The sequence below is a fragment of the Malania oleifera genome, chromosome 7 (genome assembly GCF_029873635.1).
Source record: "Malania oleifera isolate guangnan ecotype guangnan chromosome 7, ASM2987363v1, whole genome shotgun sequence".
NCBI lineage: Eukaryota > Viridiplantae > Streptophyta > Magnoliopsida > Santalales > Ximeniaceae > Malania > Malania oleifera.
Window position 1 is genome coordinate 63,803,556 of NC_080423.1, and position 25,714 is coordinate 63,829,269.

The window sequence follows — 25,714 nt, forward strand, 5'->3', positions numbered from 1 at the left end:
TGGTTTCATTCCTTGAGACCTCACTCTATCACTAATTGGGCTGATATAGAGTGTGAATTTCTGCATATGTTTTGTCCCTCACTGAGAACTCAATTTTTGCAGGAACATGTTATTCAGTTTGTGCAGTAGGGTGACAAGACATTTCGGGCTTGCTGGGAGCGATTCAAGGATCTTCTAAGTACTTGTCCACGTCATGGGTTTGAATCATGGAGGTTAGTTAATTATTTTTATACTACTCTTACCCTTGATTGCAAGCACTTTGTCTAGACCATGTGCCATGGAGAACCCTTCAGCGAGGATCCAAATAAGGTACTATCATTCTTTGATTACCTAGCAGAAAGTGTCCCACAATGGAATACACGATATAATCAGGCACCCATGACAATACACCCTATCAGCACAATCCGTGGTGGAGATACATATAAGCCAACATACTACCTAGACAATCTTCCGCCTCATTATCAGCCACAACATATCCCTCAGAGCTATGCGCCATCATGACTTCTTGATGATAGCATGACACAGATGGCGAATATGCTCTAGCAGTTCATGCAAATTCAGATCAATCAGTATACTTAACATACTCAGAATTTAAATGAATTCCGGAACACCATTAATGCGATGAGCGCGCATTTGGATATTTTAGAAAAAAGAGGAATTTTTCATGGAAACTCAGCTTAGTCCTCAAGAATACTAGCAACAACAACAAATACATAATGATTCTTTTGAGACAGCGGAGGCCGCCAATACTTTTAGAAGTAGGAAATAAGTTCCCAACCTAAGATGCTCATCACCGGACAACTAGTTGTTCTAGCACCTGAAGTTATGGCTGAAATAGAAGAAGTCAAAGAAAAACCAGAGGAAGCAGGCCTAGAAATGGAGCAGTCAGTTAATGAGGAGGCTGATACTAATAAGGAGTACCAACCTATGGTACCTTATCCTCAGAGCTTAGCAACCATGGAACCGTCACTCCCGACTGAATTAAAGGTCAAGGAGCCCAATGCTGAAGCAACTCCCTGCAGTGGTAATATGATTGATACACCTGATAAGGAAGGTGACCAGAATGGTGAATGTTTAACCTTCAAGGAACTAGGTAAAACTTTTAATGTTAATGCTTCTGAAGAACTAAAGGTAACTGTTCCAATAACTTTTCCTCAAACACCAGTTTGTAAAGAAGTAAATTTCCTAGAAAAGATGCTGAATAAAGACCCTTTCTTGTTAAAACAAGAAGGTCGATTTGCATGCGTATTGTCTGGTATTTTGACGAGTATTAATTCATTTGAGGCTGATTTTCATGCAGGCATGAAGACTGATTCATTATGGCTACTCAAATTTGGAGAACCGCTAGTTCAATTTATAAACCTACACCCACCAGATGAAATTCCTTTAGAGCCTCCGCCAGACAACTATGATATTTTTCTTTCCCTTCGTTTCATTTTGTTTTACATTATTTTATTTTTAGTTAATTTTCAGGTACATTTTCTTGTCATTCAGTTTTCATTTTCCATTACTTCTCCACCCATGTATCCCTATTTCTCCCATGCACAGTTTTTCTATTTCTCCTATGCTTTCATATTGACGACAATGTTCCACTTTAGTTTGGGGGCGGGGGGGTGAGCAGTTGCGTGTGACATTGTGCACGTATACTTTCTGGGTTTTATATATTGTTTGAAAAAAAAGAAAAAAAAAGAAAAAAAAGAAAAAAAAAAAGAAAAAAGAGAAAATATAGGAAGAGTAGTGAGGAGTTACACTGAATTATGTCATGATTAACACTGACTTATACCTTTCACATACTTGCATATAACCTAAGAATTATACACTTGAGTCATTTATGTGTAGTTTCTCTTAAATGACTTTGTAATTCCATGAAGAATTGATTGGTCGTACACTCGTGTTAATCTAGTTATATAATTTCTTGTATTTTTACGGCATCTCACGAGGCCGAATAGAAACATTCACGTGATTCATTGCACTTGGGGTTCCCTGTGAGCATTGAGAGAACATCCGTGGTGACTATGACACCTTGTGAGATATCCTTGAGTTATTTATCGCCCTTTTGAGTGTTAACATCAAATCAGAGTTCATGGAACTCAATTCTCTTTTCTTCTGGATGATTCTTTGTACACTAGTCTTTGTTTTTGATTTGCAAGCCTAGAGGTGACATCTAGTGGGGAGATAGAAATCTAGGTCTTGTAGCCTACTCAAGATGTGAAGGCTGAGCCACCCCTAGAGATAGACTTAGTTCATGGACCACTGTTTGAACTTAATTCCCGTTGATGGTATGAAGATAACAAAATAAGTGTAATGATTGTCCTAATTGATCAAGAAAAGACAGAAAATGAAGAATGAGCAGAAGAAAGAATAAGAAATAGAAATGCACATGAAATAAAATGCTAATTCCTGCTCCATAGAAATACCACAAAAAAAGTCAAGGACACAACACATGTTCTCCACGTATGAAGATTCTTCAACCGTTTAATGCCTCAGATGTATTCACGTCAAGTTTGTCAATAAGTTGATCTAGGGTGGTCTCGGTTGGATATGGCGAGTAGGTGAGAAGGTGCTAGGGTGAAGGACCCGACACCTCACAGATAAGCTAGATCCTTCTCAGACTAGTCCACTCCATATACTTAGTGTTTGTTCCTTTCACTATGTGGGATGTTTGATCGTGACACTCCTCTTCACATATGACGAGTGAACCCATTTTATTTAAGTGTTCTTGAGGGTATACCAGTTAGACTGAGTCAAAGCGACCGTCCTGTAGGTCCACTGGTATCTTAGGTGTAATGAGTCACACACATCACACACACCTCGAGATTTTACCTGTTTATACTCGAACTTATATGAACGCATTAACTCTGAATTGTGCCGCTAATTAACTTCATGTGAGTATACTACTCTTATTTGCTATATAAACGATGAAACTAGCATGAGTGACGTGCTTCGGAGTTGTGTGCATTGAATGTGAACGAGCCTGTGTGAAATCTAGTTATATTCTTGTATGTGAAATGGTATGATTGTGATTGCATGTGCAATAATTTCATGTTCTCTGGAGTTCAAAGTTGTGGGCACCGCCCTAAAATTTATTCACGTTATTTGCTAGAGACTAGCAAAACGTTAACTGGGAGAGTGTGATTACGCGCTTAAACGGTATAATTAGGCATTTTAATCTGTGCATTAGGGCTTATAATTTTAATTAAATACCTAATTACTCTCAATATTGTAACAATGCGTCCTATTTACAATCTCTGAACTTTATTGAGTAATTTATGAATTTTTGGCATTTTTTTATCGCAGGAAAAATTCTCGGGAGCTAAAATCGGCATCAGTTTGTAATTCATGCATAACTTTTTCTTCCTAACTCTGATTGAGACAATTCAAAATTCTAGAGAAATAAAAGAATATTATCTACAACTTCTATGTTTTGAATTATAAGAGAAATGGGATCCAAGAAAGTCAAAACGGGCCTTGTTCGCGGATAGAAAAATGAGAAAAAAAGAAAAAAATATATAATACTTTTGATGTGACCCGGCCATGCAGGCTGGGTCAGGTCCTCATTCCAAGTATTGTTGCTATGCACGAGGGACAACTCCCCCCTCCCTATTTATTTCCTGGTTTTCTCCAGTTCTGGATATGCCCCCGCACCCCCTCTTCCTCTTCTCTTCCCTCTTCTCCCTAAACCTAACTCTCGGCTCCTCCCTCATTCTCTCCCTCTTTATTTTCCTCAGTCTCTCTTCTCATTCAATCTTCCTCTCTCTCTCTCTCTCTCTCTCTCTCTCTCTCTCTCTCTCCCCCTAATTCTCTTGGCTCTCCCTATCTTACTCTCCTCTCTCTCTCTCTCTCTCGGCTTCCCTTTCCCCTTGTTCCCCTCTGTTCCTATGCAGCCATCACCGAAGCCCTGCTCCGGCTCTAGCCTCGAAGACCTCTGTAGATCACCCGAACTCCCTTTGGTCCATCTGCTGCAACAGACTCGAACACCATCACAGTAGCAGCCACCTTCCACTAGCTCCAAACATTGCTCCAGTTTCAGACAGCAACAACCACCGTGTGAGAGAGAGGGGAAACCAGACATAGAAGAGACCCGAGACCTAGCTTCCAGCCAGCTATGCATCAGTAGACCCAATAGCCACCAAAGCATCCATGACTCTCTCTCTCTCTCTCTCTCTCTCTCTCTCTCTCTCTCTCTCTCTCTTATTTTTTATTAATAGTTGGACATGGTTAAATTGTTAATAAGGTTTATTTTAGATTTTAAATAATTGTTAAGGTGTTTTATTATTTGATTTCATTATTAGATTAAATTTGTTTTTTTAGTTTGTTTTGTTTGCTCGCATTAATTTTTGCTCGATTTTATTTGGTTTTGTTTCTTGAAAAAAAAAATACAAAAAAATAAAAAATATTGTTTTTGCCTTTGGGAAATTAAATTAGTTGTTTTTTGTTCAAGATTTATTTATTTTTGTTGAAGCCCGATTTAGTTAGTGTTGGTTTTATTAAAGCTCGTGTTTTTATCGTGTTCCGTTATCATTTGACTGTTAAATTTTCGTTGAGTTCGCGTTTACGTTTAAATTATGATTCTTGTTTCAATTTCTTAATTTTTTTAAAGGTTTGTTTTTTTTTTATTTTTTTATTTTTTTATTTTTTTATTTTTTTATTGTATGTGTCTTTGTTTGTATGAATTTCATTACTGCGTGTTTTAATTATGTGTTTAAAGTTACCATCTTTAGTTAACACGTGTTTCAATTCTTGTTCGGTTGTTAATATAGGGTTTCCGTTCTTGCTATTTAGTTTAGTGCATGTTAGGATTAGGTTTTAATTCGCATGTTCATTTAATTTGTCGAAGGAAATCTCAACCAATCTTGAAAATCTCGAATCTGAACTGAGTTTAGTAACTTTTTATTTTTCGATTGGGAAAATGTAAAACTTGAGATTAAAACGCATTCCCTGAGGAGACGATCTAACCCTTGGGCTGAGTATTACACGATGTAACTCCTATACTTGGGATAACTTTCAAGCTGCTCATTTTTCGAGTGAGCTAGTAGATATTTTAGGTTGTTGCACGCTTGAGATAAATTACTTGTTGAAAACAATCAGATTTTAGGTACATGTTTTTATGGAAAAAGCTCAATTTGTAGATGGCATGCTGCCATAATTTTGTTAAATCTTTCCAAAATAAAACCATATGATAAGATGATTATGATAGAATAAATGTTAAAATATTTTTGAAAGAATGAGTGAATATAAAATGAAAATTTTATCCTCATTCTTATTTGATAATGCACGCTTTAAAAAATTTAGGGGAGCTAAGCTCCATTCCTAGGGAAAAAGCATAAAGAACTCATGTGTATCATGGTATCGTAATAATTGGTCTAAGATATTTTGAAATGATTTCTTATACGACTTGAAATTATTAGTGAAATTAATCCTTGATAAGTATAAGAATTTCATTTCATCTAAGCAAGTATTCAAACTCATAGGGGGAGCATTTGGAAATTATTTCCTATCTTGTTATGCTCATCAAAATTTTTATGCTTAGATATGCATTACGCTATATTGTGGTATGTGCATTAAAGTCTAATAATTTTTCTATAAATCTTAAATGAAAATATTTAACTCTGCCACAAAGGTTCAAAATTTTCCATATGATCTTGCTTTTAAATTGTCTATATTTATGATCCATATGGTTAATCTTTCTAGTTATATTCTTTTTGGAATGCTCATAAATAATTAACTAGAAAAATGATGTTTGCTTGATCTTTCATATTAAAGTTTTTTTTTTTTTTTTAACAAGCATCGTCCCTAGTATTTATTAATAATCATTAAGAAATGTACACATTTATGTCATGAAATTTTTTTTGGGGCATAGCATGACTGGTTTGTTGATTAAACATGAAAATGCATGCGAACTAGTTAGATGGAAATCGTGCTCAAACCTACTATTTTGCTATCATTTGCCATATGTTTTAAATTCTAATATTTGGTGGGTCTTATGATATGTTTTTTTAAAACTGAAATGGTTTGTAGACATTTCTGGTCCAACTATGTTTAACATGTCATTTTAATTTTTTTTTAACGGCTAGTTATACTATTTGTATGAGCTTAATTGCCAAAAAGGGGAAAGCTTTTCAAAAAAGGGGAGAGTTTTTCTAAGCTAAATAAAAATTGTTTCAAAAAGGGGGGGGGGGGGTTCTTTTAAAGCAAAGAATGTTTTATTTTTACACAAAGCTTAACCCTTTTACTAATGTCAAAAGGGGGAGAGGATTGTTAAGCAAAACGAGATACTCCTTGTGTTTTTTTAAATGAGCTTTAAATTTCAAATGAGATATGTGCGTATGCTTTATGTAGAGACCCATAGAATTATGGTAATTAAATAATAAAAGAAAGGATGAATTAAAGGAAAATTTTTAGAGGGTCAGCAGGGTCTCGTTGACGAACAGGCTTCTTGGGATTGTCAACGTGGACATGTGTCTCGTTGACGAGAAGATACCGAGAGGGGTTTAGCAGAGCCTAAAGTTCATCGACGAGGGATTCGTGTTCGGCTATGAACCCCCTTCTTGGACTCATCAACGAGGTGACGTGTCTCGTCAATGAATCTAGGTTTATAAATGTGCCAAAATCATATTTTTCAGTGAGAATTTGTGCAGAAACCCTTCTCTCTCTCTCTCTCTCTCTCTCTCTCTCTCTCTCTAAAACTGACCCTCTCCCCTTCTCTCTATGATTCCGGCTTCGTTTGTCGCTGGTTCGATGATTGGAAGCTGCCACACTACTCTTGGAAAGATTCTCTTCAAGTTTGCTGGAGTAGATCATTGGTCAGGCCAACTTGGGCATCATCCCAAAATTTGGGTAAGTTGAATAATTGGACATTTTCAGTTGTATCAGACTTATTTGAGTTTAGATTTTAAGTTATATGAGAATATACTAGAGTTTTGTGAAGTAAAATTTGAGTATTATATTTTTAGGAATAGGGTGTTTCGGGACCCTACAAATGTGGTTTGGGAACCCCAGTGAGTATTTTTAGAAGTCCAGGTAAATTGTATTTTATAAATTTACAAGTATGTAGGCTTGGGGAAAAATAGTTGATTTATTAGAAATATGCATGAGTATTATTTCAAGATTTTGGGGAATAGTACGCCGTAAGCGTGAGGATTAAGTTAGAGGCGAGCCTCCCCACCAGTTAGGTAAGGGCAATATGCTATGTTAGGAATTTTAGCAAGTTTACCAGAAAATTATGTGTACATATATATAAAAGTTTATTATCCAGTTTTTCCAGAATATGAGTTTTATTATTTGTGTGGCCTTAGTGGATATTCACTTGATACAAAAATTATGTAGTTTTTCCAGAATATCATGATTTTATAGTGTATACATATATAGACAGATATTTACCAGATAGATATTTATCAGACAAGTATTACAGATATTTTTTAGACCAATATTTTAAAGTAATTACAGAATGCGATGTTTTCCAAAACCATAACACTTAGACTTTACAGATTATACAGTCATATATTACAGTCAGACATACTGTTATTTTATTCAGATATTACAATATTTACAGATTAGATTTATAGTGTTATGGTTATTTTGGAAACATGATGAAAATAGTAGGGTAATTATAGTAATAGTATATACAGTATCAGATTCCTGATGAATTACTTCAGACAGATTCAGTCAACAAAGCACGGTGTTGTTGCTATTTTCAGATCAGAGTGCAACCACATATCTCAGATAGTGTGTGGATTTCGTCAATTGTTGCTTGGAGAGTTTGTAGTCTCCCCAATACTCTGGGTTAAGGTGGCTCCGTTGACGAGGTTTTTTTCCAGTTTTGTGCTTAGGAGAGGATGTAGTTTGGCCGGGCTGAGGATTGGTAGAGTACAGTTGACTTACCTGGTAGGCCACCTAGGTTTAAGTCCCACCTACGGGCCGTATAACCCTGTCATGAGGGGTTAAATCATGACATACAGTTTTCCTGGGAAAAATATCAGTTATGTATATGTATACAAATTTACAAAATTTTCAACAAATATGATATGCTATTAGAAGTATGAAAAGTAGAAAACTCAGATGATATAGTTATATTTTAAACTATGATAAATGTAAGTTATACTTTATATTGATTTTCCAGCTTATATATTTTCAGATATTGCCATCATAGTATTTATGCAACTCGGTTGCCACACACTAGTAATAGCATATTTCCACTTACTGAGCGTCGTCTCATCTTAGCAATTTAACATTTTTTAGGTGAACCAGCTAGGCGAGCAAATTAGGCTTGCAGATAGAGAGATCTTTTTTTTTTTTGCCTTGCGTATAAGGTAAGTGTATTTAGGGTATTATGTTTTTGAGTAAATGGTACTGGGGTGATGTGTAAATATGTATATATGGTTTGGAAACACTGAATTCTAGTATTTTAAATTATGGATGTATGACTTTATGTTTTTCACTGCATAGGTGTGTCAATTTGTGTACAAGGATACCTCAGTGCCCATCTGAGGCCTGAGATGTTATAGCAGGTATAACAGGGGTATCAAGGTAATTTATATATATATTAAATGGAGAAAAAATTGGTGTAATTTTTGGGTTGTTACAGTTAGGTATCAGAGCCTAAGTTGCTAGGTTCTATAGACTGTATAGTACAACGGAAAACAATACCAGAATATGAAAATGAAATCTTAAGAAGAGTGCAACAGGATAATAGTGAGTTAAGTTTGGAATTAGGATGAGAATTTAGGGTTTGGTTTTTTATTTTGGGGATAGAGTTTCAGGGTGGTTTCTATGTTTTTCTCGGAGTGACGATTTTAGGAAAACCATAGTAAACTATCGACGATTTCTATTTCCATATGGTAGGGCCAGACATTAAATTAGTGATAAGCGGTAAGGGGTAGTCTAGTTAGTATAATATTGTAAGGATTCTTAGAATAATTTGGTAATATTGCAAGATGGACCCAGGAGGTAGTTGCACTCATGCTAGTGGCGACTACGGAGCAGGGCCTTCTGGTGCAGGAGGTGGGGATTCAGATGCTGTGCTACGCAGTGTGGCTCAGCAGGTCAGGGCTGAGATGGCCCGGAGCTCAAGGGAGTAGGGAGGTCCATCTATGGCTCTGGGGTGTATGATAGAAAAATTTACAAAAATGAACCCACCAGCATTTTCAGGAGTGGTTGATCCTGCAGTTGCGGAGAATTGGATGCAGAAGATAGAGAAGATTTTGACGGTGCTTCATTGCACCGATGAGCAGAGGGTCCTCTATGCCACGTATAAGCTGATAGGGGAGGCCGAGAGATGGTGGACGAATACTAGATTATTGGAGGAGCAGAGATCAATTCCAGTGTCGATGACTTGGGCTCGATTCAGGGACATATTCTTTAATAGATACTATCCTGAGCTTGTCCCAGGGATCAATGACAGTCCAGTAGTACATGGTGAAATTTATCGAGTTATCACGCTTCTGCCCTTATATTGTTCTAGATGGAGCTAAGAAGGCTAGGATGTTTAAGAAGATTTTGAAGTTGGACATTTATAGACAGGTGGCAGTACGGAGGATACAGGATTTTTCAGAGCTGGTTTACAAGGCTATAATAGCAAAGGGGGGTTTGCCAAGAGAGACTGAGATATAGAGCCAGAAGAAGAGGGCCACACCTTTGAGCTTTCAGGCGGGGCCTAGCCGAGGTCCTTGAGAGGAGGTAGATATGGTGGGGGATAGAGGTAGAAGGTATAATACATGAGATTCCCGGGTGGAAAGTCTTATCCCATCTGCCCCAGATGTGGACGAATGCATCTAGGTGAGTGCCGGCTAGGGGAGAATGTCTGCTACTGTTGTAGGAGACTTGACTATATAGCCTGATCATGTCGGATACCACCGATTTATGCATTAGCTCCCAAACCAAATTGGGGTGGTCACTAGGCGCCTTGTGGAGGTCAGCAAAAGAACATGGCACCGACAAGGGTATATGCATTGACGTTAGGAGATGCCGAGATTGTTGGAGACGTTGTCACAGGTACATTTACTGTATTATCATATAAAGTTATTGTTTTGTTTGACACAGGTGCCACCCATTCATTTATATTGACGAGGTATGTTAGAGTAATTGGGGTAGAGGCACAGTTATTAGATGTAGAGTTGTTTGTAGTCATGCTGACGGGATCTATGGTGAGTTGTAGGAAGGTACTTCAGAACTTTCCAGTAAGCATTCACAAGAAAGTACTACCAGCTGATCTTGTGGTACTAGATATGTAGAGGTTTGATGTAATACTAGGTATGGATTGACTAGCAGCTAATCATGCCAGCATAGATTGCCATAAAAAAAAAGTGATTTTCAGACCCCCAGGTGAGCAAGAATACAGATTTATGGGTTCACGTGTGCGTGCTTCGCGACAGCTTGTCTCGACTATTCAGGTGAGGAAACTGCTACAGGGTGGTTGCCAGGGGTATGTTGCCTACAAAAAGGAATTGCCTAAAGAAGAATTAAAGCAAGCTGATCTATCAGTAGTTAGATCATTTCCAGATGTTTTTTCGGAGGAATTGCTTGGCTTACCACCAGACCGAGAGATTGAATTTACTGTGAATCTATTGCCAGGGTCAGCACCGGTATCTAAAGCACCGTACCGTATGGCTCTGATCGAATTGAAGGAATTGAAAGATCAATTACAAAAGTTGCTGGATAAGGGATTTATCAGACCTAGTGTGTCGCCCTAGGGAGCATCGGTTCTATTCGTGAAGAAGAGAGATAGGACCATGAGGATGTGCATAGATTATAGGGAGATAAACAAATTGATAGTCAAGAATAAATATCCTCTTTTAAGGATTAACAACTTATTTGATTAGCTTTAGGGAACCCAGGTCTACTCCAAAATGGACCTGCAATCTGGTTATCATCAGGTGAAAGTTAGAGCAGAGGACATTTCAAAAAATGCATTCCAAACTTGATATGGGCATTACAAATTTTTGGTGATGCCGTTTGGGTTAACTAATGCACCAACAATATTTATGGATTTAATGAATCAAGTGTTCCATTAGTACTTAGACCAGTTTGTTGTGGTTTTCATTGATGATATACTGGTTTACTTAAGAAATTTCGAAGAGCACGAGCATCATTTGAGGCTGGTGATATAGATATTAAGAGAAAGAAAGATGTACGCAAAATTCAAGAAATGCGAATTCTGGTTAAGGTAGGTTACTTTTCTCGAGCATGTGATCTCTGAGGATGGTATATGTGTCGACCCGAGTAAGATAAAGGCAGTGGTGAGTTGGGAAAGGCTAGAAAATATCCAATTGGCAACTGGGTTTTATTATTACTCGATCTGCTCTAGGACTTGCCTATTACACAATCCTGATTACCCTTCGCTACGAGCCCTTCACATTGTGAACTCTCATTGCTGGCCTTCTTCCTCAGATGGAACCCCAATAATGCACTCGTGATATCCTCTAATTCCGGGGTTTATCTCCCCCATGTCAGAGTCGTAACTAGATTCTCATACATAGGAGACGTAGGTAAGGAATTAAGCAGCATCAATGTATTGTCTTCTTCCTCGAACTTCACATCAACTCGCTTCAGATTACTAATGATCTGATTGAAAATGTCGATGTGCTAAGTTAGGTCCGAACCCTTTACCATCTTAAGCCAATATATTTTTTGCTTAATATACAACTTGTTCGTCAATGACTTGGACATGTACCGACTCTTTAGTTTCAACTAAACCGCTACCGACGATTCCTTATCCATGACATAATACATCACATCATCGACTAGACAATGCTTGATAGTAGACACAGATTTTGCTTCCAACTCATGTTGTCTATGCCTTCTGGGTTTTTTCCATATAGTGCCTTCAGCATACCTTGTTGCACCAATAAGTCCTTAACCCTCCTCTGCCAAAGTTTGAAATTTATCATTCCATTGAACTTACTAACATTGAACTTCACCAAAGAGATCCCAACCATTGCAACCTAGCTCAAATTAATTGTTGAAAAATTGACACTCTAATATCAATTTGTTGATGCGAATGCGTAGCGGAAGATCTCGCAAACTTGAATCAAATCGGAACAGGTAATGTAATAACTTAATGATGAATATATGGAAATTAACAATCAACCATAATGAATAAAGGAAAGCGGTAAATCAAACACGACACAAGAATTTACGTGGTTCGAAAATTTGCCTGCATCCACGGGAGTAAGCGACTATTTTTCACTATCACATGTGAAGCTTACATCAACCTTACCCAACAAGGGTTACAAATATTGATTAAATACTAATCTTATGCGTACAAAATACTTACTCTATAACTAAAACACTTCTATAGAAATCCTTGGAGGAAAAAACCTTTGAAATCTCCCAATCTACTGATCACTAATTCAAAAATCCATGATTTGCGTTGAATGAAACTGTCGACGGTTTGATGCCGAGACTTTTCTTGCGGCAAACTAAACCATCGATAGTTTCCCTAAAACCTTTAATGGTTTGATACCAAGAGCAAACCATCGACGGTTTGATCTTGCAACTAGCGTCCTTGTTCTTTGCATCACTATTCTTTCCCGGGTGCATGTGTTCCACACAAATATAATCCACATCTCCAACAATTTTGAGCTAAGCCCTATAGTAAATAGAAGACTATTTATTTCTAATTTACTATTTCAATTGAAATTAAGTAGGTTTATCCTTATCCCTTCTACTATCACTAGCAATAACTAGCTCACTCCTCACTTGTGCATTATTTGACTTACATTACAAGTGCCCAAATCATCTCATTTCCTCTCCTTTATTTTTTCATTTATAGGTTCTATACTTAAAGTGGATGTGCTCATTTCACGGGAAATTCATTTGCATTTACTATATGCAATAAGGCTTTAAACCACTAGGTTGATCCTAGTGGACGAGTTCTAGTCTTGTGAGAGTTTCCAGAGTGGTATGCACAAACACCAGTTCAGTGAACAAAAATGAGAACACATGCAGCACAATCATGCCATTTCACTTACAGAGATATAGCCTTAATACATACAGGTTCCTTTGTACATGACTTTACTATACACAGACTCCGTAGTAATTTAATCATGCAAATCTCAAAAATACACAACCATCTCAAGAAACAACTCACGGAGAATCAATCCATGATTATAATTTAGAGTTAATATTAGCATGTAAATTCAGGTATGAATAGGCCACTTCACAGGGCAAGTGTAAAGTATATGATTTGTCTCACTTAGAGTGCCTTGGGACACTTACAAAATGGTCATCTTTACTTAGTCTCACTGGTTTATTCGCTCAAAATTCACTCAGGAAAATGGGTTCACTCTCACATGTGAGGAAGAGTGTCATGATCAAACATCCCACATATTTGAGGAACTAACACTAAAAATGTGGAGTGAACTAGTCTTACAAGAAAGGAATCCAGCCTTTACTAAGGTGTCAGGTCCTTCACCCTAGTATCTTCTCACTTATTTGCCACATTCAATCAAGACCACCCTAGATGAACTTATTTCCAAACTAAGCATGAATTCAGAAAGTGCATTGGTTAGCAGAAAATTCTTCATACGTGCAGAATTGTGGTGTTGTGTCCTTAACTTGACCTCTTTATATTTGTTAGGAGTAGGTGCATATATATATATATATATATATATATATATATATATATATATATATATATTTCATTTCCTCTACTAATTATTTTTTCTTTTTCATTTTCTTTCTTTGCATGGTCAGCTAAGACAATCATTACACTCTTATATTGTCTTCATAGCTCCAATGGGAATGTAGCTTGAATAAGAGTCCGTGGAAAAAGCTTGTCTTTATAGGTGGCTTAACCTTCACGTCTTGAGTAAACTACAAGACCTAAATTTATATCTCCCCACTTAATGTCACCTCTAGGCTAGCAAATGCAAAACGGAGACTAGTTCTTGGAGATTTGCTCCACCATTCGTATACCTATGTTTAGTGATGACATCCTTCGTTTTAGACTTTTTCCATTCTCTCTGAAGGATAAGGCCAAATATTGGTTGACGTCCTTAGAAACGAACTCGGTGACCAACTAGGCCACCATACAACATTAATTCCTGAAAAAGTACTTCCTAATTAAGAAGACTAACCAGCAGCGAAGGGCAATCACAAGTTTCACACCAACGGATAGGGAACTTTTCTTTGAGACCTGAGAGTGTTTCAGGGACCTACTTCATAAATGCCCACATCATTAGGTCCCCAAGTTGCAATTAGTTCAAACTTTTTACAAAGGGTTGGTTGAGAGAGATAGGTTCATGGTTGATGCATTGTGTGGAGGTACTTTCTTCACAAAGCACGAGAATGAAGTTTAGGCTCTCCTTGAAAATTTGGCTGAAAATTCTCAGTAGCACACCGCTACTGCACATAGACTCCCTAATCCATCAACCTTTAAACTTAAGGGAGTTTACGAGTTGGCTGTAGGCCATGACCTAGGCCCTACCCTACACGCCATATCCGAAAGCTAAACCAGTGCTTGTCCTTAGGACCACAGACAGTGGCATGTGTAGAGGTTTGTGCAATTTGTTATAACCCTTCCAACATATGTTATAATTGCCCCACGAACATTTTGAGCCTGAGCTTGTGCAAAAGGAAGTGAAGGCCACCCACAATTGGTATGATAGATTGTCCAATGATCCATTTTCCAATACATACAATCTTGGGTAGAAACAACACCCTATCTTCTCCTAGAGGCCATAAGCTCTGGGCTTTCAAAGCCAAAGACGTCAAATATCCCCTAGTGCAACATCTTCACACTCAAACCAAAACTCTCAAAATCCCTCTGTGCTCACCCTTCAACCATCTCCTTATCAGCAACCAGCTTCTCAACCTAAATATGATCAAAATTTCCAAGAAATGGTGCTAAGAGTGCTCAAGGGCATTGAGACCAATAACTAGGTAGACAAGCAATTACTTTACTTTCTCTCTTAATCTATTGCCAAGCTAAAAACTTCTATGGGCCAACTAGCTCTTTCTCTGAGTCGCAGAGATGAGAGTAAGATGTCAAATCAGCCTTTAGTGCTTCCTAGAGGACCCAACACCAGACCATCATCATGTTATGAGCAGGCCCAAGCGGTAATCACTTTGTGAAATGGTGGGGTGATGAACACGAGGGTAAAAGAAAAGTCAAGTAGAGGTAAGAATGAGAAGAGAATATAGGTAGAACTTAATGCTCAATTATACTCCTCTAATTCGGCATGCAATCCCAAAGTTTCCATGGCCTCCAGTAGAGAAATATTACCACACGTTGCACCTCTAGCATTATATCCTGCTGTCCTGTAGGTAGGTTTGAAATCTAAGGAAGAAGGAGTTGAAGATTCCATGGTGAACGCCTTTAGGAAAGCAAAGAATAACATTTTATTCTTAGATGTTATCAAAAAAATGCCTGATTACAAAAAGTTCCTCAAGGAGTTGTGCACTCAACAGTGTAACTCAACAGCGCACCTGAATCAAGGAGTCAAACATACCGAAACCATAAGCTCAATTTCTCTAGGGTCTACTCCTCTCAAGCTCAAAGACTCTGATGCCGCCACTGTCTCCTGTATAATAGGTGCATGCACTACTGATAGGGCCCTTTTAGACTTGGGAGAAAGTGTGAACATACCACCTTACTCGGTCTATCAGAAAGCTAGTTTAGGAGACTTGTAGCCAACCCCGATCACGTTACGTTTCACTGATCAATCTACAAAAAGACCCCCGGATATTATAAAGGATGTCCTAGTCAAGGTGGATAAATTCTTTTACCCTATCGATTTCCTTGTTGTAGATGTGGAACCTGTCAGGCTATCACAGCAATCGAGCCTGACCCTTTTGGGTCGACCATTTTTAGCCACTATGAATGCTTACATTCAATGTAGAACAAGCATCACTTACATTTCCTTTGGCAACATGTAACTTCGGCTTAACGTGTTCTGTAATCCGCGACACCAACCTAAGGAACTTCCTTACAAGGATGTCGACATGATCAATAAAGGTGTTAAACATGATACATCCCCGACTCTGTTAGGTGATTCCCTTGAGAAGAAGCCTCCATGTGATCAACCTCCTACTACAAGTTTAGAGGATCCGTGTACCCAATTTCCAACTATGAGTAAGTCAGCCTTTACATTGGAAGGAACACCTTGGATAACAAGATTCGAGAGCCTTCCTACCCCCTCTAATGTTCCAGCACGCCCTTCTATTAAGGTCCGTCCAGTACTCGAGTTAAAGTCATTGCCATATTCTCTCAAGTATGTTTTCTTGGGCCCCCGAGAAACCCTATCTGTAATCATATCATCCAACTTCGATAGCTCATAGGAGTTTAGGCTCATTCATGTTCTTCGAAAACATATGAGAGCAATAGAATGGTTAGTGACAGACCTTAGGGGAATTGACCCATCCGTTTGCATGCACCAGATTCATCTCGAGCTAAATGTTAAACCGATTCTTGAGATGCAATGGAGACTTAACCCCAATATGAAGAAAGTGGTTAAACTCTTAGATGCAGAGATCCTATTTCCCATATCTGATAGTAAATTCGTGAGTCCCACGCAAGTGGTCCCGAAGAAATTCGGGATCACAATTGTTCATAATGATTATAAGGGCGAAGGTATCCCCACTTGTGTCACCAACGGTTGGCGGGTATGAATTGACATAGGAAACTTAATAACCTCACCCGAAAGGACCATTTCCTATTACCATTTATCAATCAAATCCTAGAGAGGTTAGTATGACAAAATTTCTATTGCTTCTTGGATGGATATTCTGGGTACAATTAGATCGTAGTCCACCCAGATGATCAGGAGAAGACTACCTTCACATGCCCATTTGGGACCTTTACATGTAGGAGGATGCCTATTGGGCTATGCAATGCCCAGCAGCATTTCAAAGGTGCATGCTAGCCATATTTTCCAACATGGTGGAGAAAATTCTTATAGTGTTTATGGATGACTTCTCCATGTTTGGGCCCTTTTTTATGCATGCTTGGACAAACTATCTAACGTCCACGCAAGGTGTGTGGAAACAAATTTGGTGCTGAGCTGGGAAAAGAGTCTTTTCATGGTCTAAGAGGGCATAGTGTTAGGCCATACTGTCTCAGCTAGAGGGATTGAAGTAGATACGGCAAAAGTAAAACTGATTTCTAAACTTCTGCTCCTTACGTCTGTTAAACAAATGAGGTCATTTTTGGGGCATGGTAGTTTCTATCAGCGATTCATCAAGGACTTTAGTAAAATCTATCGGTCATTGACTAACTTGTTATTGAAAAATGCACCCTTTGAGTTTGATGAAACCTGTCTTAGTGCATTTGAAACTCTGAGGATGCTGCTCTCTTCCGCCCCAATAATGCAGCCACCTAATTGGGCTTTTCCTTTCGAAATCATATGTGACCCTCAGACTACGCTGTCGGGGCTGTGTTGGGTTAACGGGTAAGCAAGTTACCTCATGTCATTTATTATGCTAGTAAGACTCTACACAGAGCACAATTGAATTACACCACTACTAAGAAAGAGCCCCTAGCTGTTGTCTTTGCTTTAGACAAATTCTGCTCTTATCTCTTAGGGTCCAAGGTCATTGTATACTCATATCATGTTGCTTTGTGATACCTTCTCAATAAGAAAGAGACTAAACCCAGGCTGATAAGGTGGATTTTGCTCTTGCAAGAATTTGATTATGAAATCCGGGATAGCAAGGGAATAGAGAACCATGTCGCAGATCATTTATCCTGCATCTTGATTGAGGGATCCACCGATTCCTCTCCAGTACAAGATTCCTTTTGCTGATAAGCAATCTTTGCCGTTTCTTCCCACCCCCCATGGTTCGCCACAATTGCTAATTACTTAGCTATAGGGGTTATTCCTTATGAATGGACACAACAAAAGGGAAATAAGTTTTTATCCCAAGTGTGCCAATACATATGGGAAGATTCAGATCTGTTTAGAATAGGCCCCGATTCAATTATTAGGCGGCGTGTTCCCGAAAGTGAGCATCACAATATTTTGAAGTTCTGCCATACTTTGGAATGTGGTGGCCACTTTGATGGAAAGAGAACTGCAGCAAAAGTACTTCAAAGTGTTCTTCTAGCCTATACTTTGCAGGGACGCTTGCGATTTTTGTCAATCATGTTCACAGTGCTAGCAAACTAGGAACATCTCTCAGCCTGATATGATGCCTTTGAGTCCCATTTTGGTGGTGGAACTTTTTGATGTATGGGGATTGATTTTATGGGCCCTTTCATTCCATCTCAGGTATGTATGCACATCATTTTCATGGTAGATTATGTTTCCAAGTGGATCGAGGCAGCTGCAACTAAAACATATAACCACCGCATGGTTGTTCAGTTTCTTAAAAACAATTTTAATCGGTTTGGTTGTCCTTTAGCCATCATTAATGACGGAGGTAAAATTTTTATCAATTGTTATTTTGTGGCACTCCTCCAGAAGTACTCCATGACCCATAAGGTCGCCACACCATACCACCCCTAGACTAGGTCACAAGAGTTTAGTAAGCTCATTCATGTTCTTCGAAAACATATAAGAGCAATAGAATGGTCAATGACAGACCTTAGGGGAACTGACCCTTCCATTTGCATGCACTAGATTCATCTCAAGCCAAATGTTTAACCCATCCATGAGATGCAATGGAGACTTAACCCCAATATGAAGAAAGTGGTTAAACTCTTAGACGCAAGGATCATATTTTCCATATCTGATAGTGAATTCGTAAGCCCCACGCAAGTGGTCCCAAAGAAATTCAGGATCACTATTGCTGAGAATGATTAAAAGGGTGAAGGTATCCCCACTCGTGTCACCGACGGTTGACGGGTATGCATTGACTATAGGAAACTTAATAACCTCACCCAAAAGGACCACTTCCCATTACCATTTATTGATCAAATCCTAGAGAGGTTAGCAGGTCAGAATTTCTATTGCTTCTTGGATGGATATTCTGGGTACAATCAAGTCGTAGTCCACCCAGATGATCAGGAGAAGACTACATTCAAATGTCCGTTTGGGACCTTTGCATATAAGAGGATGCCTTCTGGGCTATGTAACGCCCCAACAGCATTTCAAAGGTGCATGCTAGCTATATTTTCCAACATGGTGGAGAAAATTTTTGAAGTGTTTATGGATGACTTCTCTTTGTTTGGGCCCTTTTTTGATGCATGCTTGAACAATCTATCTAATGTCCTTGCAAGGTGCATAGAAACAAATTTGGTGCTGAGTTGAGAAAAGAGTCATTTCATAGTCCAAGAGAGCATAGTGTTAGGCCATATTATCTCTGCTAGAGGGAATGAAGCAGATATGGAAAAAGTAAAACGAATTTCTAAACTTTCGCTCCCTACTTCTGTTAAACAAGTGAGGTCATTCTTGAGGCATGCTAGTTTCTATCGGCAATTCATCAAGGACTTCTGCAAAATCTATCGTCCATTGACTAACTTGTTATTGAAAAATGCACCCTTTGAGTTTGATGAAACCTGTCTTAGTGCATTTGAAAATCTAAGGATGCTGCTCTCTTCTGCCTCGGTAATGTAGCCACACGATTAGGCTTTTTCTTTTGAAATCATATGTGACGCATCAGAGTACACTATGGGGGTCGTGCTGGGTCATTGGGTAAGCAAGTTACCTCATGTAATTTATTATGCTAGTAAGACTCTGCAGGGAGCACAATTGAATTACACTACTACTGAGAAAGAGCTCCTAGCTGTAGTATTTGCTTTAGACAAATTTTGCTCTTATCTCTTAGGTTCCAAGGTCATTGTATACTCATATCACGCTGCCTTGCGATACCTTCTCACTAAGAAAGAGACCAAACCTAGGCTGATAAGGTGGATTTCGCTCTTGCAAGAATTTGATTATGAAATACGGGATAGGAAGGGAACAGAGAACCATGTCGTAATTCATTTATCCCGTATCTTGACTAAGGGATCCACTGATTCCTCTCTAGTACAAGATTCCTTTCCTAATGAGCAACTCTTCGCCGTTTCTTCCCACCCCCCATGGTTCGCTACAATTTCCAATTACTTAGCCACAAGGGTTATTCCTCATGAATGGACACAGCAGGAGAGAAATAAATTTTTATCCGAAGTGCACCAACACATAGGGGAAGATCCAGATGTGTTTAGAATAGGCCCCGATTCAATTATTAGGTGTGTTCTTGAAAGTGAGCATCACAGTATTTTGAAGTTTTGCCATACTTTGGAATGTGGTGGCCACTTTGGTGGAAAGAGAATTGCAGCAAAAGTACTTCAAAGTGGATTCTTCTGGTCAACACTTTTCAAGGACGCTCGTGATTTTTGTCAATCATGTTCATGGTGCTAACAAGCCGAGAACATATTCTGGTGTGATATGATGTCTTTGAATCCTATTCTTGTGGTGAAACTTTTTGATGCATAGGGGATTGACTTTATGGGCCCTTTCATTCCATCTCAGGGATGCATGTACATTATTGTCACGGTAGATTACGTTTCCAAGTGGATTGAGGCAGCTGCAACTAAAACCAATAATCACGGCGTGGTTGTTACATTTCTTAAAAGCATTTTTAATCGGTTTGGTTATCCTCAAGCCATCATTAGTGATGGAGGTAAAAATTTTATCAATTGTTATTTTATTGCACTCCTCCGGAAGTACTCCATCACCCATAAGGTCGCCACACCATACCACCCCTAAACTAGTGGCCTAGTGGAAGTGTCTAACCATGAGATCAAGACCATCCTGGAGAAAACTGTGAGACTAGATAGAAAGGACTGGTCATCTTGGTTAGATGATGCTCTCTTGGCATATAGGATAGCTTACAAGACTCCTATTAGTATCACCCCATATCGTTTGGTCTACGATAAAGCCTATCACCTTCCAGTCGAGTTAGAACACAGAGCAGATTGGGCCATTAAGAAGTTTAATTTTGATATGGATGCTGTAGGAACTCATCGTCGTCTCCAACTCAATGAGTTGGATGAACTTCGAAATGCTTCCTATGAAAATGCTAAGACATATAAAGATAGGACGAAAGCTTTTCACGACAGACATAGTCGTCAAATCTTTTGAACCACACCAAAAGGTATGACTTTTCAATTCGAGATTGAAATTGTTTCTAGGCAAGTTGCGTTCCTGCTGGCATGGCGCTCATGTTGTGACCCAGGTGTTTCCTCATGGGGCAGTTGAAATAAAGGACCCCATAACTAACATACTTTTTAAGGTCAATGGTCAGCGATTAAAGCCATATGTTGAGGGCATTACTGAGGGACTTGTTGAAAATGTACTTCTATTTGACCCAGTATACCCACCTTAAGCATTCACTGTGTTTGATTGAAGACGTTAAACTTAGCTTTCGAGAGGCAACCTAATAATTTTTATGAGTCCATAGGTTGTATAGGGTAGACTAAGTAGGATTTAGAGTCTTTAGAGTAGGTTTTAGGATAAGTTGGGGGTGCGACGAATGGGACGACTAGTCCTGAGCTGGCATGCAACCTAGTCACCAAATAATATCCCTTTGTTCATAAAACTGGAGTGCGACTAGCACAGGAACTAGTGCGACATGGTCGAGATGGTCAAACTCATTTAAAATCTTGTTTCACACTCGACTTGTTAGCTCCCACCATTGTTGTTTCTTGATCGAACATCGTCACCTATCTCCTAGCCCTAGTCGCTAGAGCCTAAGCTTCACCTCTAACACCCATCCAACTTTCATGCATTACTCTGGAGAACCCTAGCATGATTGAATCTCTTCTCTTCGTTTTAGGGTTTCACTCTTTGGCTCCCACTGACAATATTCTTCTTTGTCACCTCTAGCTCACAACAATGCTGCTACGCTGAGGTAAGACAAAAGTGGAGCCTGTACAATCCTCTCAGACATCCACTAGACATCGCTGACATCGGAGAAGATAATAGATAACAAGGATGCACACTCCGCAGGTGATCTGGGATGCGCTAGTAGAAGTGCTCTGAAAGATCGTCATGGCGATATCAAATTATGATAGCCTTATAGTTCCTCTACTAATATGCTCCATGTCTCAGACTCAGATTTAGAAACCGAGGGTAACTAGGAAGACCCACTAGCTACTTCGTTCATGGTGCTTTTGCGGCACGCTTTTGCTTGTTTTTCTTTCATTTTCTTTTTTTTTTCTATTCAATATTTGTTTCTTGTGCCGCATCATGTTGGTAGTACTGACACTAGTAATGTTTCGTTCTGCAGTGTATTGCCTTGAATATGAATGAATATACATGGTGCTTTTAGCTATTATATGTCTTTTGTGCTACAGTGTATTTTTGTGTGCATGCTATTTCTGAATTGTATAATATGTAGGTACACTATTTGATATTACTAGTACCATACTACCATGCACCATCCTCTCCTATGCCTGGGTTCTGTTTTTTTTTTTTTCTACACTTCAGTGAGGACATTGACGTTCTAAGTTGGGGGTAGGGGGTGGCACACTGCATGACACATTTCATGCACATTTCTTGATTAATTTGCAGTAAGTATTGAAGATTTGTTATTATAGATTCAAAATTTAGTATTTTGCTTTTGATTTGTTGTTCGGAAGCTGCATCTAGAACCCCCATCTGAGGTAAGGTTTTTATTTCATTATTTGTATTTTATTAAATTAAAATTGTTATATATTGATTTATTAAATATTGTTGAGTAAATTCATCTCCATCTCCATGAATATTACACAGCTTATAAAAATTCAAAAAAAAAAAATATTTTATCATCTCAAATTTTGAATACAGTAGTTCTACTTATGAGCATATTTCCACATTTTCAAATTTATTTCCTTTTAAGAGATAATGAGAGCTGAAAAAAAGTTATAATTTTATTAAAAATTTAAAATTAAAATTATTTTATGAATTTTTTTTATGTATTTATGATAAATAGAGAAATTATTGAAACTTCACATTTATTTTTTAAATATTAATACTAAAACATTTAAAAAGAAAAAAAGTCACAAATTATTTCACACAATTTTTAATAAATGCTCTCTTAATAATTCAATTTTAATTTGTGATTAAATTTTTAAACTTTTCATTTGACCTAATCTAAGTATAAAACTTAATAATCTCGAATTATTTTATATTTCTTTTAAACTTACATAAACTTTATTTTGAAATTTAAAATTTATGATTGTCAAATATAATTTAATTTTTGGCTTGACTTGACAGTTACAAAATTATACTAGGTTGAGCTTATTTTTTTTTTCTTTTTTAATCTTTTGTCAATCCAATTTAACAAACTTTTAATTGATAATTTATTCAAATTCAGCTAATTTTATTTGCTATCATTGAAACTCAAATTATGTAGGAGTAGAGATCAAATTTTATTATATTAGTTATAATTTTTAAAATTTTTATTATATTTTTAATATTATATAAGTGATATATAACATATATCACACATATATTAATGTTTTGATTATTTTTGTAAAATTAATTGACCTGCAATAACACAATAATCACTTAGACATCTATACGTACACATACTCACATACTTATGTATACAAATATACATATGCAAACTCACATTCTTGTGCACATGTATGTATTGTTGTTAATTAGAAAGTGATAATGTGAATTATATTAAGTAGAAAATAATAATCAAAACTTTCTTTCATTTGCTATATGTGTTATGTGTAATTTAATTGGCAAGTATGCTGTAATCTAGTGTTTTAAATTTGGTATTAAAAAAAATAAATTATTGATTAGATTTTAATTGAAAATGAATTATTGTTTCGAAATAAACTCATATTATGAAATTTCTTTTATACAAACATGTAGTTCAAATTTTCTAACCAATTCTAACTTGAGAATCACACACCCAAGATGTGTAAGCCTCAACTAAAAAGGCGTAAAAAAATTCTTTTTTGTAAAAATGTATTGGCCTCAGCATGTAATGTATTACCCTTTTTCGAATATGGTATTTTAGATTGAGTCTCAATGCGTTTTAAGCATGCCTTGCGTTGAGGTGAGCCTTGATTGAGCCCACCTGTTGGGTTTGATATATGGGACGCTGTTTTGTGACCTTTCGGGGAGTTTTGCGCATCTGATGTTCCTTCCACTACTTGCGGACCTAATAGAGATTCGTTCGTACAATTGGGGGTTTGCTACTCTAGTTTGGCTTTACTAGGAGATGTGTCGCGCTACTGACCGCGATGAGTGGGAGATCTCTGGCCCACTTTGCTTACTACAAGTTTGGGCCTAGGAGAGATTCACATCCTTAACTCCTATGTGCCATGGTGTCCTGCATATTGAGAGTGACGAGGATGGTTGTCCGATTGACCCAGTCCCACTTGCATTCCGATTAATAACTTCATTTACAATGCATTTGTGGTATGAGTACTACGAATACTAGTTTGTAGTACATACTAGTCGTTACGCCTATTAACTTACGTTCGATTTTGTACAAATGGAGGGATGAGCGGTTGTGCAACACACGTTGCCCTAATACAGGTTCGAGTTGGACATGCACCAGGAGCATGAGGTATAGTCTAATTCAAGTGTAGCACATCATAATTGTTTTCTATCAGATACATATAATTCTCTTACATTTTATTTATGTTTAAGTGCAGTTCATAGGGAGACCCTACATGACTGATATTCTAGCTGACCTACCCATTTATTATGCAGTCGAGAGGGACCTGTGGGTAGCTCGAGTGCCACTTATATGCTTTCATATTATTGAGTGGTATCTCCTTGACCGAGTTATGTGTATGTTTGTCTATCGGTAGGGCATTACCGACCTCTTTTTGATGTCGAGGGTAGATGTAAATGGGGATGACCTACACGACATTGATGGATGTGGTTGATGGGTCACGAACTGGGCGAGAGAGCACGAGATGTACGTGACCACATAACATCATAAACGAGAGTACATTATACAGGGAGTGGCGGAGGACGGTCTGATGCGTCCGGATGACCCATACTATACATGGTATAGGTTCATCACACGACGCTTCGTGGATAGGACCACTGCTGTCTATATGAGCCTCATAAGAATACTTTAACGCACACCTACTTTTTTACTTTCTACTTTACGATATCAATGTGGTAACCAAATTTTTTTTCGTATATTGTAGGCGGATGTATTACACGAGGTTGATCTACTCTCTCTCCAGATCTAGCAGTTCAGAGTTTAGTGAGAGCTAGATTGGACCTTGTCCACGAGGATGGGATGGGATATGGTAATTTTTTAAAAGGAGGCTGTCAAAATTTTTATAGTAATGATTCTTTATATAATTGGATGCCTACACCACGTTAAATGATATTATTCATATTATAGAATGTTGGTTCAACAACAAATAAAAATTATAATTTAAGTTTTGTAACAACAAATGAGAAATTTATAATTTAATTTTTGTGCATTAGTGATAAAAAAATTATATTTTAAGAATTAGTAAACCAAAACATGAGCTTGTAAGTTGTAAGATGGATGCGTATATCAAATTTTGAGCTCCAATACTTACTTGATATTATTCATATTATAGAATATTGGCTCAACAACAAATAAACAACTCAAAGTGCATAACTGAATATGGGCAATGGGAGTCACTAGTCAACAATATAACAGTCAAACGTTATAACTATATATTAATAGAAAGATTATTTTTAATTAAAACTATTCAATAACCATCATTTCGATAGCTACAATGACCCAAATCTACTTACACATATGACAGAGAATGAACAAGATCTTGCATGTCATCTGCAAAAAAACCAACCTCTTCTAACAACACATGGTAATGTGTGGGCATTATGGTCCCCTA

At 37.7% G+C, this 25,714-nt stretch overlaps 1 non-coding gene across 1 annotated transcript; it reads right to left on the bottom strand.

Moving 5' to 3' along the window:
• Window positions 1–14,076: 14,076 nt before the first annotated feature.
• LOC131161143 (small nucleolar RNA R71) lies at window positions 14,077–14,182 on the bottom strand. The gene has a single exon (XR_009138300.1). It is a non-coding gene; the product is annotated as a small nucleolar RNA R71 (small nucleolar RNA).
• Between the last annotated feature and the right edge of the window lie 11,532 nt (window positions 14,183–25,714).